The sequence below is a fragment of the Ylistrum balloti genome, unplaced genomic scaffold (genome assembly GCF_031769215.1).
Source record: "Ylistrum balloti isolate Yb309-2 unplaced genomic scaffold, AGI_CSIRO_Ybal_v1 Utg370664, whole genome shotgun sequence".
Classification (NCBI taxonomy): Eukaryota; Metazoa; Mollusca; class Bivalvia; order Pectinida; family Pectinidae; genus Ylistrum; species Ylistrum balloti.
Window position 1 is genome coordinate 468,116 of NW_026782402.1, and position 12,168 is coordinate 480,283.

The window sequence follows — 12,168 nt, forward strand, 5'->3', positions numbered from 1 at the left end:
GTTTGAAATAAACGAATCGATAAGTCAAATTACCGAGCAATTTTATTATTACGATTTTCCGCATTGTATATTTGATCTTTAAATTTGTTTTAAGTTACAAAACGTTATTGACTTTTGTTTCTGCAAAATAATTAAATTTCGTGTGGGGTTATTTTCTTTGCTTACTCCATATGTACTTCATTTGTTAACGAACTGTTGAGATATGTGAAAGTAAATTTTTAAGCTGTATTGATCCACGAAATTAAGTGTCCGCGAATTAGCTTTGTGTTGTGAAGTGATGTTCTAGAAAAGTCGTATTTGCTTGTGAGAAGACAAGTGCATCCCTATATGAATGATAACTCTAATAAGGAAATGTAGCTTCCGGTAAGTAGTTCAGCTCCTAAAATATCAAGCAGCCTTGTTAGTGACCTCAACAAAATGAACTTCCTCGCCCTAAGGGTACATAATCGTCTGATCGATAAAATCGAATTATCCCTGACCTTTATCTCATATGATGCTTCATAGAACATTATATACCATTAGGAAATGAATCACATCGTTTACACCCATGTTTATGCTAACCCATCAATGTAATGAGATAATACTCCCTCAGGTGTCGACAATATATAGCATACGTTATTAATTATAGTAGACTAGAAATAGCTACAAAGACTGCCAATGGAGGTTTTATACCAATGAAGGTTTATACCAATGAAGGTTTATACCAATGAAGGTTTATACCAATGAAGGTTTATACCAATGGAGGTTTTATACCAATGGAGGTTTATACCAATGAAGGTTTATACCAATGAAGGTTTTATACCAATGGAGGTTTATACCAATGAAAGTTTATACCAATGAAGGGTTATACCAATGGAGGTTTATACCAATGGAGGTTTATACCAATGAAGGTTTATACTAATGGAGGTTTATACCAATGAAGGTTTATACCAATGGAGGTTTATACCAATGAAGGTTTATACTAATGGAGGTTTATACCAATGAAGGGTTATACCAATGGAGGTTTATACCAGTGAAGGTTTTATACCAATTGAGGTTTTATACCAATGACGGTTCATACCAATGGAGGTTTTATACCAATGACGGTTCATACCAATGGAGGTTTATACCAATGAAGGTTTATACCAATGAAGGTTTATACCAATGAAGGTTTATACCAATGGAGGTTTTATACCAATGGAGGTTTATACCAATGAAGGTTTATACCAATGAAGGTTTTATACCAATGGAGGTTTATACCAATGAAAGTTTATACCAATGAAGGGTTATACCAATGGAGGTTTATACCAATGGAGGTTTATACCAATGAAGGTTTATACTAATGGAGGTTTATACCAATGAAGGTTTATACCAATGGAGGTTTATACCAATGAAGGTTTATACTAATGGAGGTTTATACCAATGAAGGGTTATACCAATGGAGGTTTATACCAGTGAAGGTTTTATACCAATTGAGGTTTTATACCAATGACGGTTCATACCAATGGAGGTTTTATACCAATGACGGTTCATACCAATGGAGGTTTATACCAATGAAGGTTTATACTAATGGAGGTTTATACCAATGAAGGTTTATACTAATGGAGGTTTATACCAATGAAGGTTTATACCATTGGAGGTTTATACCAATGAAGGTTTATACCAATGACGGTTTATTCCAATGGAGGTTCATACCAATGGAAGTTTATACCATTGAAGGTTTTAACCAATGTAGGTTTATATCAACGGAGGTTGAGATATTACATAACCCAACCTTATCTTTCAATACTTTCGGCATGGACATAAAGACTATAGAAAATATTATAAATTTGTTTTTAATTTTATATAATATCGATAGATACTGTTACAAGTGTTTCATCACTTGTTGAGAAGGGTAAAATACACAAGTCTACCCAAACATTAAAAAAGAAGTGTCAAAAAACTGCGACAATCACTAGGATATTCTTTGAAGTCGAATGTCTTTACCTTACCGCTTGCAACAAGACGTTGACCACTTGTAACGTATTATTCTACAACTTTATGGTGTTCTCGGTTATAAATATTTAAAGAAATGATGCACAGCAAATACTTGATTAAAATCTCTGTTTACTCCGCTATATAGTGAATAAAATACCCAACTCTAATTTAATATTTTTGTTTTTAAAATCTTTGCTCTGCGCATTAGGTGACCTTTACATACATGCTTCTCGCTATATCTAAACATGAATAATTGATTCACCATAAATGTCTTTCAACTAGTCTTCAGCGTAAAAATGTCAGGCAAACTCTTCTTTTATACTGAATTAGTAAATGTATATGCTTTCAGGTAATATCACATTTCACGAATAATTCTGTTTAAAAGCAATAGAAATATTATTTTTAAATCTTGTAACTGACGTTCTTCATTTTTACATGTAACAGATACAGGCGTAAACAGTTTTTGTGTACTTTTAGGAGTTTATGGATTGTCTAGATAATACCTGACAGAGTAACATACATTTCATAGCTCATTCGTGTAATTGTAGCTGAAACCATTTTTTTCATGTAAAATAAGTTGTGTATTGTTAACTTCATCAATTTCGATGCGTAATTCCTTGGAACTTGACGATGAGACGATGAATTATTTTTGCAGTATAACTTGCGATTTGTTATTTGCTTTTAAGATTATTAAAAAGTATAAGCAAACATGAGTCTGTTCCGTAGACAATGATATCTCAACTAATCTATTGTATGAGTTTGACTGCTCAGCACTCGGCAATCTTTGTGCTGACCAACTTAAGTCTCAATGCCGAATGCTGCCCAGCCAAACTCTTGCATGAATAATGAGATATTCGCGTTCACGGAAAGATTCATTTGTCCATAAACAACATACATATACTACAGCACGCGCAGAGATAATCTTTTTATTAACTGTGTCTACTTGTACTTTATATTAACTGTGTCTACTTGTACTTTTTATTAACTGTGTCTACTTGTACTTTATATTAACTGTGTCTACTTGTATTTTATATTAACTGTGTCTACTTGTATTTTATATTAACTGTGTCTACTTGTATTTTATATTAACTGTGTCTACTTGTACTTTACATTAACTGTGTCTACTTGTATTTTATATTAACTGTGTCTACTTGTATTTTATATTAACTGTGTCTACTTGAACTTTTTATTAACTGTGTCTACTTGTACTTTTTATTAACTGTATCTAATTGTACTTTGTATTAACTGTGTCTACTTGTACTTTATATTAACTGTGTCTACTTGTATTTTATATTAACTGTGTCTACTTGTATTTTATATTAACTGTGTCTACTTGAACTTTTTATTAACTGTGTCTACTTGTACTTTTTATTAATTGTATCTTATTGTACTTTTTATTAACTGTGTCTACTTGTACTTTTTATTAACTGTGTCTACTTGTACTTTTTATTAACTGTATCTAATTGTACTTTGTATTAACTGTGTCTACTTGTACTTTATATTAACTGTGTCTACTTGTACTTTATATTAACTGTGTCTACTTGTACTTTTTATTAACTGTGTCTACTTGTACTTTTTGTTCTGTGTGTACTTGTTCTTTTTATTAAGTGTATCTAATTGTACTTTTTATTAACTGTGTCTACTTGTACTTTATATTAACTGTGTCTACTTGTACTTTATATTAACTGTGTCTACTTGTACTTTATATTAACTGTGTCTACTTGTATTTTATATTAACTGTGTCTACTTGTACTTTTTATTAACTGTGTCTACTTGTACTTTTTATTAACTGTGTCTACTTGTACTTTTTATTAACTGTATCTAATTGTACTTTTTATTAACTGTGTCTACTTGTACTTTATATTAACTGTGTCTACTTGTACTTTTTATAACTGTGTCTACTTGTACTTTCTATTAACTGTGTCTACTTGAACTTTATATTAACTGTGTCTACTTGTACTTTTTATTAACTGTGTCTACTTGTATTTTATATTAACTGTGTCTAATTGTACTTTTTATTAACTGTGTCTACTTGTACTTTATATTAACTGTGTCTACTTGTACTTTTTATTAACTGTGTCTACTTGTACTTCATATTAACTGTGTCTACTTGTACTTTTTATTAACTGTGTCTACTTGTATTTTATATTAACTGTGTCTACTTCTATTTTATATTAACTGTGTCTACTTGTACTTTTTATTAACTGTGTCTACTTGTACTTTTTATTAACTGTATCTAATTGTACTTTTTATTAACTGTGTCTACTTGTACTTTATATTAACTGTGTCTACTTGTACTTTATATTAACTGTGTCTACTTGTACTTTGTCTTAACTGTATCTAATTGTACTTTTTATTAACTGTGTCTACTTGTACTTTATATTAACTGTGTCTACTTGTACTTTTTATTAACTGTGTCTACTTGTACTTTTTATTAACTGTGTCTACTTGTATTTTATATTAACTGTGTCTACTTGTACTTTTTATTAACTGTGTCTACTTGTACTTTTTATTAACTGTGTCTACTTGTACTTTTTATTAACTGTATCTAATTGTACTTTTTATTAACTGTGTCTACTTGTACTTTATATTAACTGTGTCTACTTGTACTTTTTATAACTGTGTCTACTTGTACTTTTTATTAACTGTGTCTACTTGTACTTTATATTAACTGTGTCTACTTGTACTTTTTATTAACTGTGTCTACTTGTATTTTATATTAACTGTGTCTACTTGTACTTTTTATTAACTGTGTCTACTTGTACTTTTTATTAACTGTGTCTACTTGTACTTTTTATTAACTGTGTCTACTTGTACTTTTTATTAACTGTATCTAATTGTACTTTTTATTAACTGTGTCTACTTGTACTTTATATTAACTGTGTCTACTTGTACTTTTTATAACTGTGTCTACTTGTACTTTTTATTAACTGTGTCTACTTGTACTTTATATTAACTGTGTCTACTTGTACTTTTTATTAACTGTGTCTACTTGTATTTTATATTAACTGTGTCTAATTGTACTTTTTATTAACTGTGTCTACTTGTACTTTATATTAACTGTGTCTACTTGTACTTTTTATTAACTGTGTCTACTTGTACTTTATATTAACTGTGTCTACTTGTACTTTTTATTAACAGTGTCTACTTGTATTTTATATTAACTGTGTCTACTTGTACTTTTTATTAACTGTGTCTACTTGTATTTTATATTAACTGTGTCTACTTGTACTTTTTATTAACTGTGTCTACTTGTATTTTATATTAACTGTGTCTACTTCTATTTTATATTAACTGTGTCTACTTGTACTTTTTATTAACTGTGTCTACTTGTATTTTATATTAACTGTGTCTACTTCTATTTTATATTAACTGTGTCTACTTGTACTTTTTATTAACTGTGTCTACTTGTATTTTATATTAACTGTGTCTACTTCTATTTTATATTAACTGTGTCTACTTGTACTTTTTATTAACTGTGTCTACTTGTATTTTATATTAACTGTGTCTACTTGTACTTTATATTAACTGTATCTAATTGTACTTTTTATTAACTGTGTCTACTTGTTCTTTATATTAACTGTGTCTACTTGTACTTTTTATTAACTGTGTCTACTTGTACTTTTTATTAACTGTATCTAATTGTATTTTTTATTATCTGTGTCTACTTGTACTTTTTATTAACTGTGTCTACTTGTACTTTATATTAACTGTGTCTACTTGTACTTTTTATTAACTGTGTCTACTTGTATTTTATATTAACTGTGTCTACATGTACTTTTTATTAACTGTGTCTACTTGTATTTTATATTAACTGTGTCTACTTGTACTTTTTATTAACTGTGTCTACTTGTATTTTATATTAACTGTGTCTACTTCTATTTTATATTAACTGTGTCTACTTGTACTTTTTATTAACTGTGTCTACTTGTATTTTATATTAACTGTGTCTACTTGTATTTTATATTAACTGTGTCTACTTGTACTTTTTATTAACTGTGTCTACTTGTATTTTATATTAACTGTATCAAATTGTACTTTTTATTAACTGTGTCTACTTGTATTTTATATTAACTGTATCTAATTGTACTTTTTATTAACTGTGTCTACTTGTTATTTATATTAACTGTGTCTACTTGTACTTTTTATTAACTGTGTCTACTTGTACTTTTTATTAACTGTATCTAATTGTACTTTTTATTAACTGTGTCTACTTGTTCTTTATATTAACTGTGTCTACTTGTACTTTTTATTAACTGTGTCTACTTGTATTTTATATTAACTGTGTCTACATATACTTTTTATTAACTGTGTCTACTTGTATTTTATATTAACTGTGTCTACTTGTATTTTATATTAACTGTGTCTACTTGTACTTTTTATTAACTGTGTCTACTTGTACTTTATATTAACTGTGTCTACTTGTATTTTATATTAACTGTGTCTACTTGTATTTTATATTAACTGTGTCTACTTGTATTTTATATTAACTGTGTCTACTTGTACTTTATATTAACTGTGTCTACTTGTATTTTATATTAACTGTGTCTACTTGTATTTTACATTAACTGTGTCTACTTGTATTTTATAGTAACTGTGTCTACTTGTACTTTTTATTAACTGTGTCTACTTGTACTTTTTATTAACTGTGTCTAATTGTACTTCATATTAACTGTGTCTACTTGTACTTTATATTAACTGTGTCTACTTGTATTTTATATTAACTGTGTCTACTTGTATTTTATATTAACTGTGTCTAATTGTATTTTATAGTAACTGTGTCTACTTGTACTTTATATTAACTGTGTCTACTTGTACTTTTTATTAACTGTGTCTAATTGTACTTCATATTAACTGTATCTAATTGTATTTTTTATTAACTATGTCTACTTGTATTTTATATTAACTGTGTCTACTTGTATTTTATATTAACTGTGTCTACTTGTATTTTATAGTAACTGTGTCTACTTGTACTTTATATTAACTGTGTCTACTTGTACTTTATATTAACTGTGTCTACTTGTATTTTATAGTAACTGTGTCTACTTGTACTTTTTATTAACTGTGTCTACTTGTACTTTTTATTAACTGTGTCTAATTGTACTTCATATTAACTGTATCTAATTGTACTTTTTATTAACTGTGTCTACTTGTATTTTATATTAACTGTGTCTACTTGTACTTTTTATTAACTGTGTCTACTTGTACTTTATATTAACTGTGTCTACTTGTATTTTATATTAACTGTGTCTACTTGTATTTTATATTAACTGTGTCTACTTGTATTTTATATTAACTGTGTCTACTTGTATTTTATATTAACTGTGTCTACTTGTATTTTATATTAACTGTGTCTACTTGTATTTTATATTAACTGTGTCTACTTGTATTTTATATTAACTGTGTCTACTTGTATTTTATATTAACTGTGTCTACTTGTATTTTATATTAACTGTGTCTACTTGTATTTTATATTAACTGTGTCTACTTGTATTTTATATTAACTGTGTCTACTTGTACTTTTTATTAACTGTGTCTACTTGTACTTTATATTAACTGTGTCTACTTGTATTTTATATTAACTGTGTCTACTTGTATTTTATATTAACTGTGTCTACTTGTATTTTATATTAACTGTGTCTACTTGTACTTTTTATTAACTGTGTCTAATTGTACTTCATATTAACTGTATCTAATTGTACTTTTTATTAACTGTGTCTACTTGTACTTTTTATTAACTGTGTCTACTTGTATTTTATATTAACTGTGTCTACTTGTACTTTTTATTAACTGTGTCTACTTGTACTTTATATTAACTGTGTCTACTTGTATTTTATATTAACTGTGTCTACTTGTATTTTATATTAACTGTGTCTACTTGTATTTTATATTAACTGTGTCTACTTGTATTTTATATTAACTGTGTCTACTTGTATTTTATAGTAACTGTGTCTACTTGTACTTTTTATTAACTGTGTCTACTTGTACTTTATATTAACTGTGTCTACTTGTATTTTATATTAACTGTGTCTACTTGTATTTTATATTAACTGTGTCTACTTGTATTTTATATTAACTGTGTCTACTTGTATTTTATAGTAACTGTGTCTACTTGTATTTTATAGTAACTGTGTCTACTTGTACTTTTTATTAACTGTGTCTACTTGTACTTTTTATTAACTGTGTCTACTTGTACTTTATATTAACTGTGTCTACTTGTATTTTATATTAACTGTGTCTACTTGTACTTTTTATTAACTGTGTCTACTTGTACTTTTTATTAACTGTGTCTACTTGTACTTTATATTAACTGTGTCTACTTGTACTTTTTATTAACTGTGTCTACTTGTACTTTTTATTAACTGTGTCTACTTGTACTTTTTATTAACTGTGTCTACTTGTACTTTATATTAACTGTGTCTACTTGTACTTTTTATTAACTGTGTCTACTTGTACTTTTTATTAACTGTATCTAATTGTACTTTTTATTAACTGTGTCTACTTGTACTTCATATTAACTGTGTCTACTTGTACTTTTTATTAACTGTGTCTACTTGTACTTTTTATTAACTGTATCTAATTGTACTTTTTATTAACTGTGTCTACTTGTACTTTATATTAACTGTGTCTACTTGTACTTTTTATTAACTGTGTCTACTTGTACTTTTTATTAACTGTATCTAATTGTACTTTTTATTAACTGTGTCTACTTGTACTTTATATTAACTGTGTCTACTTGTACTTTATATTAACTATGTCTACTTGTACTTTATATTAACTGTGTCTACTTGTATTTTATATTAACTGTGTCTACTTGTACTTTTTATTAACTGTGTCTACTTGTACTTTTTATTAACTGTGTCTACTTGTACTTTTTATTAACTGTATCTAATTGTACTTTTTATTAACTGTGTCTACTTGTACTTTTTATTAACTGTGTCTACTTGTACTTTATATAACTGTGTCTACTTGTACTTTTTATTAACTGTGTCTACTTGTACTTTATATTAACTGTGTCTACTTGTACTTTTTATTAACTGTGTCTACTTGTATTTTATATTAACTGTGTCTAATTGTACTTTTTATTAACTGTGTCTACTTGTACTTTATATTAACTCTGTCTACTTGTACTTTTTATTAACTGTGTCTACTTGTACTTTATATTAACTGTGTCTACTTGTACTTTTTATTAACTGTGTCTACTTGTATTTTATATTAACTGTGTCTACTTGTACTTTTTATTAACTGTGTCTACTTGTATTTTATATTAACTGTGTCTACTTCTATTTTATATTAACTGTGTCTACTTGTACTTTTTATTAACTGTGTCTACTTGTATTTTATATTAACTGTGTCTACTTCTATTTTATATTAACTGTGTCTACTTGTACTTTTTATTAACTGTGTCTACTTGTATTTTATATTAACTGTATCTAATTGTACTTTTTATTAACTGTGTCTACTTGTATTTTATATTAACTCTGTCTACTTGTACTTTTTATTAACTGTGTCTACTTGTACTTTATATTAACTGTGTCTACTTGTATTTTATATTAACTGTGTCTAATTGTACTTTTTATTAACTGTGTCTACTTGTACTTTTTATTAACTGTGTCTACTTGTATTTTATATTAACTGTGTCTAATTGTACTTTTTATTAACTGTGTCTACTTGTACTTTTTATTAACTGTGTCTACTTGTATTTTATATTAACTGTGTCTAATTGTACTTTTTATTAACTGTGTCTACTTGTACTTTATATTAACTCTGTCTACTTGTACTTTTTATTAACTGTGTCTACTTGTACTTTATATTAACTGTGTCTACTTGTACTTTTTATTAACTGTGTCTACTTGTATTTTATATTAACTGTGTCTACTTGTACTTTTTATTAACTGTGTCTACTTGTATTTTATATTAACTGTGTCTACTTCTATTTTATATTAACTGTGTCTACTTGTACTTTTTATTAACTGTGTCTACTTGTATTTTATATTAACTGTGTCTACTTCTATTTTATATTAACTGTGTCTACTTGTACTTTTTATTAACTGTGTCTACTTGTATTTTATATTAACTGTATCTAATTGTACTTTTTATTAACTATGTCTACTTGTACTTTATATTAACTGTGTCTACTTGTATTTTATATTAACTGTGTCTACTTGTACTTTATATTAACTGTATCTAATTGTATTTTATATTAACTGTGTCTACATATACTTTTTATTAACTGTGTCTACTTGTATTTTATATTAACTGTGTCTACTTGTATTTTATATTAACTGTATCTAATTGTATTTTTTATTAACTGTGTCTACTTGTACTTTATATTAACTGTGTCTACTTGTATTTTATATTAACTGTGTCTACTTGTATTTTATATTAACTGTGTCTACTTGTATTTTATATTTACTGTGTCTACTTGTACTTTATATTAACTGTGTCTACTTGTATTTTATATTAACTGTGTCTACTTGTATTTTATATTAACTGTGTCTACTTGAACTTTTTATTAACTGTGTCTACTTGTACTTAATATTAACTGTATCTAATTGTACTTTTTATTAACTGTGTCTACTTGTATTTTATATTAACTGTGTCTACTTGTACTTTATATTAACTGTGTCTACTTGTATTTTATAGTAACTGTGTCTACTTGTACTTTTTATTAACTGTGTCTACTTGTACTTTATATTAACTGTGTCTACTTGTATTTTATATTAACTGTGTCTACTTGTACTTTATATTAACTGTGTCTACTTGTATTTTATATTAACTGTGTCTACTTGTATTTTATATTAACTGTGTCTACTTGTATTTTATATTAACTGTGTCTACTTGTACTTTATATTAACTGTGTCTACTTGTATTTTATATTAACTGTGTCTACTTGTATTTTATATTAACTGTGTCTACTTGAACTTTTTATTAACTGTGTCTACTTGTACTTCATATTAACTGTATCTAATTGTACTTTTTATTAACTGTGTCTACTTGTACTTTTTATTAACTGTGTCTACTTGTATTTTATATTAACTGTGTCTACTTGTATTTTATATTAACTGTGTCTACTTGTACTTTTTATTAACTGTGTCTACTTGTATTTTATATTAACTGTGTCTACTTGTATTTTATATTAACTGTGTCTACTTGTACTTGATATTAACTGTGTCTACTTGTATTTTATATTAACTGTGTCTACTTGAACTTTTTATTAACTGTGTCTACTTGTACTTCATATTAACTGTATCTAATTGTACTTTATATTAACTGTGTCTACTTGTATTTTATATTAACTGTGTCTACTTGTATTTTATATTAACTGTGTCTACTTGAACTTTTTATTAACTGTGTCTACTTGTACTTCATATTAACTGTATCTAATTGTACTTTTTATTAACTGTGTCTACTTGTATTTTATATTAACTGTGTCTACTTGTACTTTATATTAACTGTGTCTACTTGTATTTTATATTAACTGTGTCTACTTGTACTTTATATTAACTGTGTCTACTTGTATTTTATATTAACTGTGTCTACTTGTATTTTATATTAACTGTGTCTACTTGTACTTTTTATTAACTGTGTCTACTTGTACTTTTTATTAACTGTGTCTACTTGTACTTTTTATTAACTGTATCTTATTGTACTTTTTATTAACTGTGTCTACTTGTACTTTATATTAACTGTGTCTACTTGTACTTTTTATAACTGTGTCTACTTGTACTTTTTATTAACTGTGTCTACTTGTACTTTATATTAACTGTGTCTACTTGTACTTTTTATTAACTGTGTCTACTTGTATTTTATATTAACTGTGTCTAATTGTACTTTTTATTAACTGTGTCTACTTGTACTTTATATTAACTGTGTCTACTTGTACTTTTTTATTAACTGTGTCTACTTGTATTTTATATTAACTGTGTCTACTTGTAATTTTTATTAAATGTGTCTACTTGTATTTTATATTAACTGTGTCTACTTGTATTTTATATTAACTGTGTCTACTTGTACTTTTTATTAACTGTGTCTACTTGTATTTTATATTAACTGTATCAAATTGTACTTTTTATTAACTGTGTCTACTTGTATTTTATATTAACTGTGTCTACTTGTACTTTATATTAACTGTATCTAATTGTACTTTTTATTAACTGTGTCTACTTGTACTTTATATTAACTGTGTCTACTTGTTCTTTATATTAACTG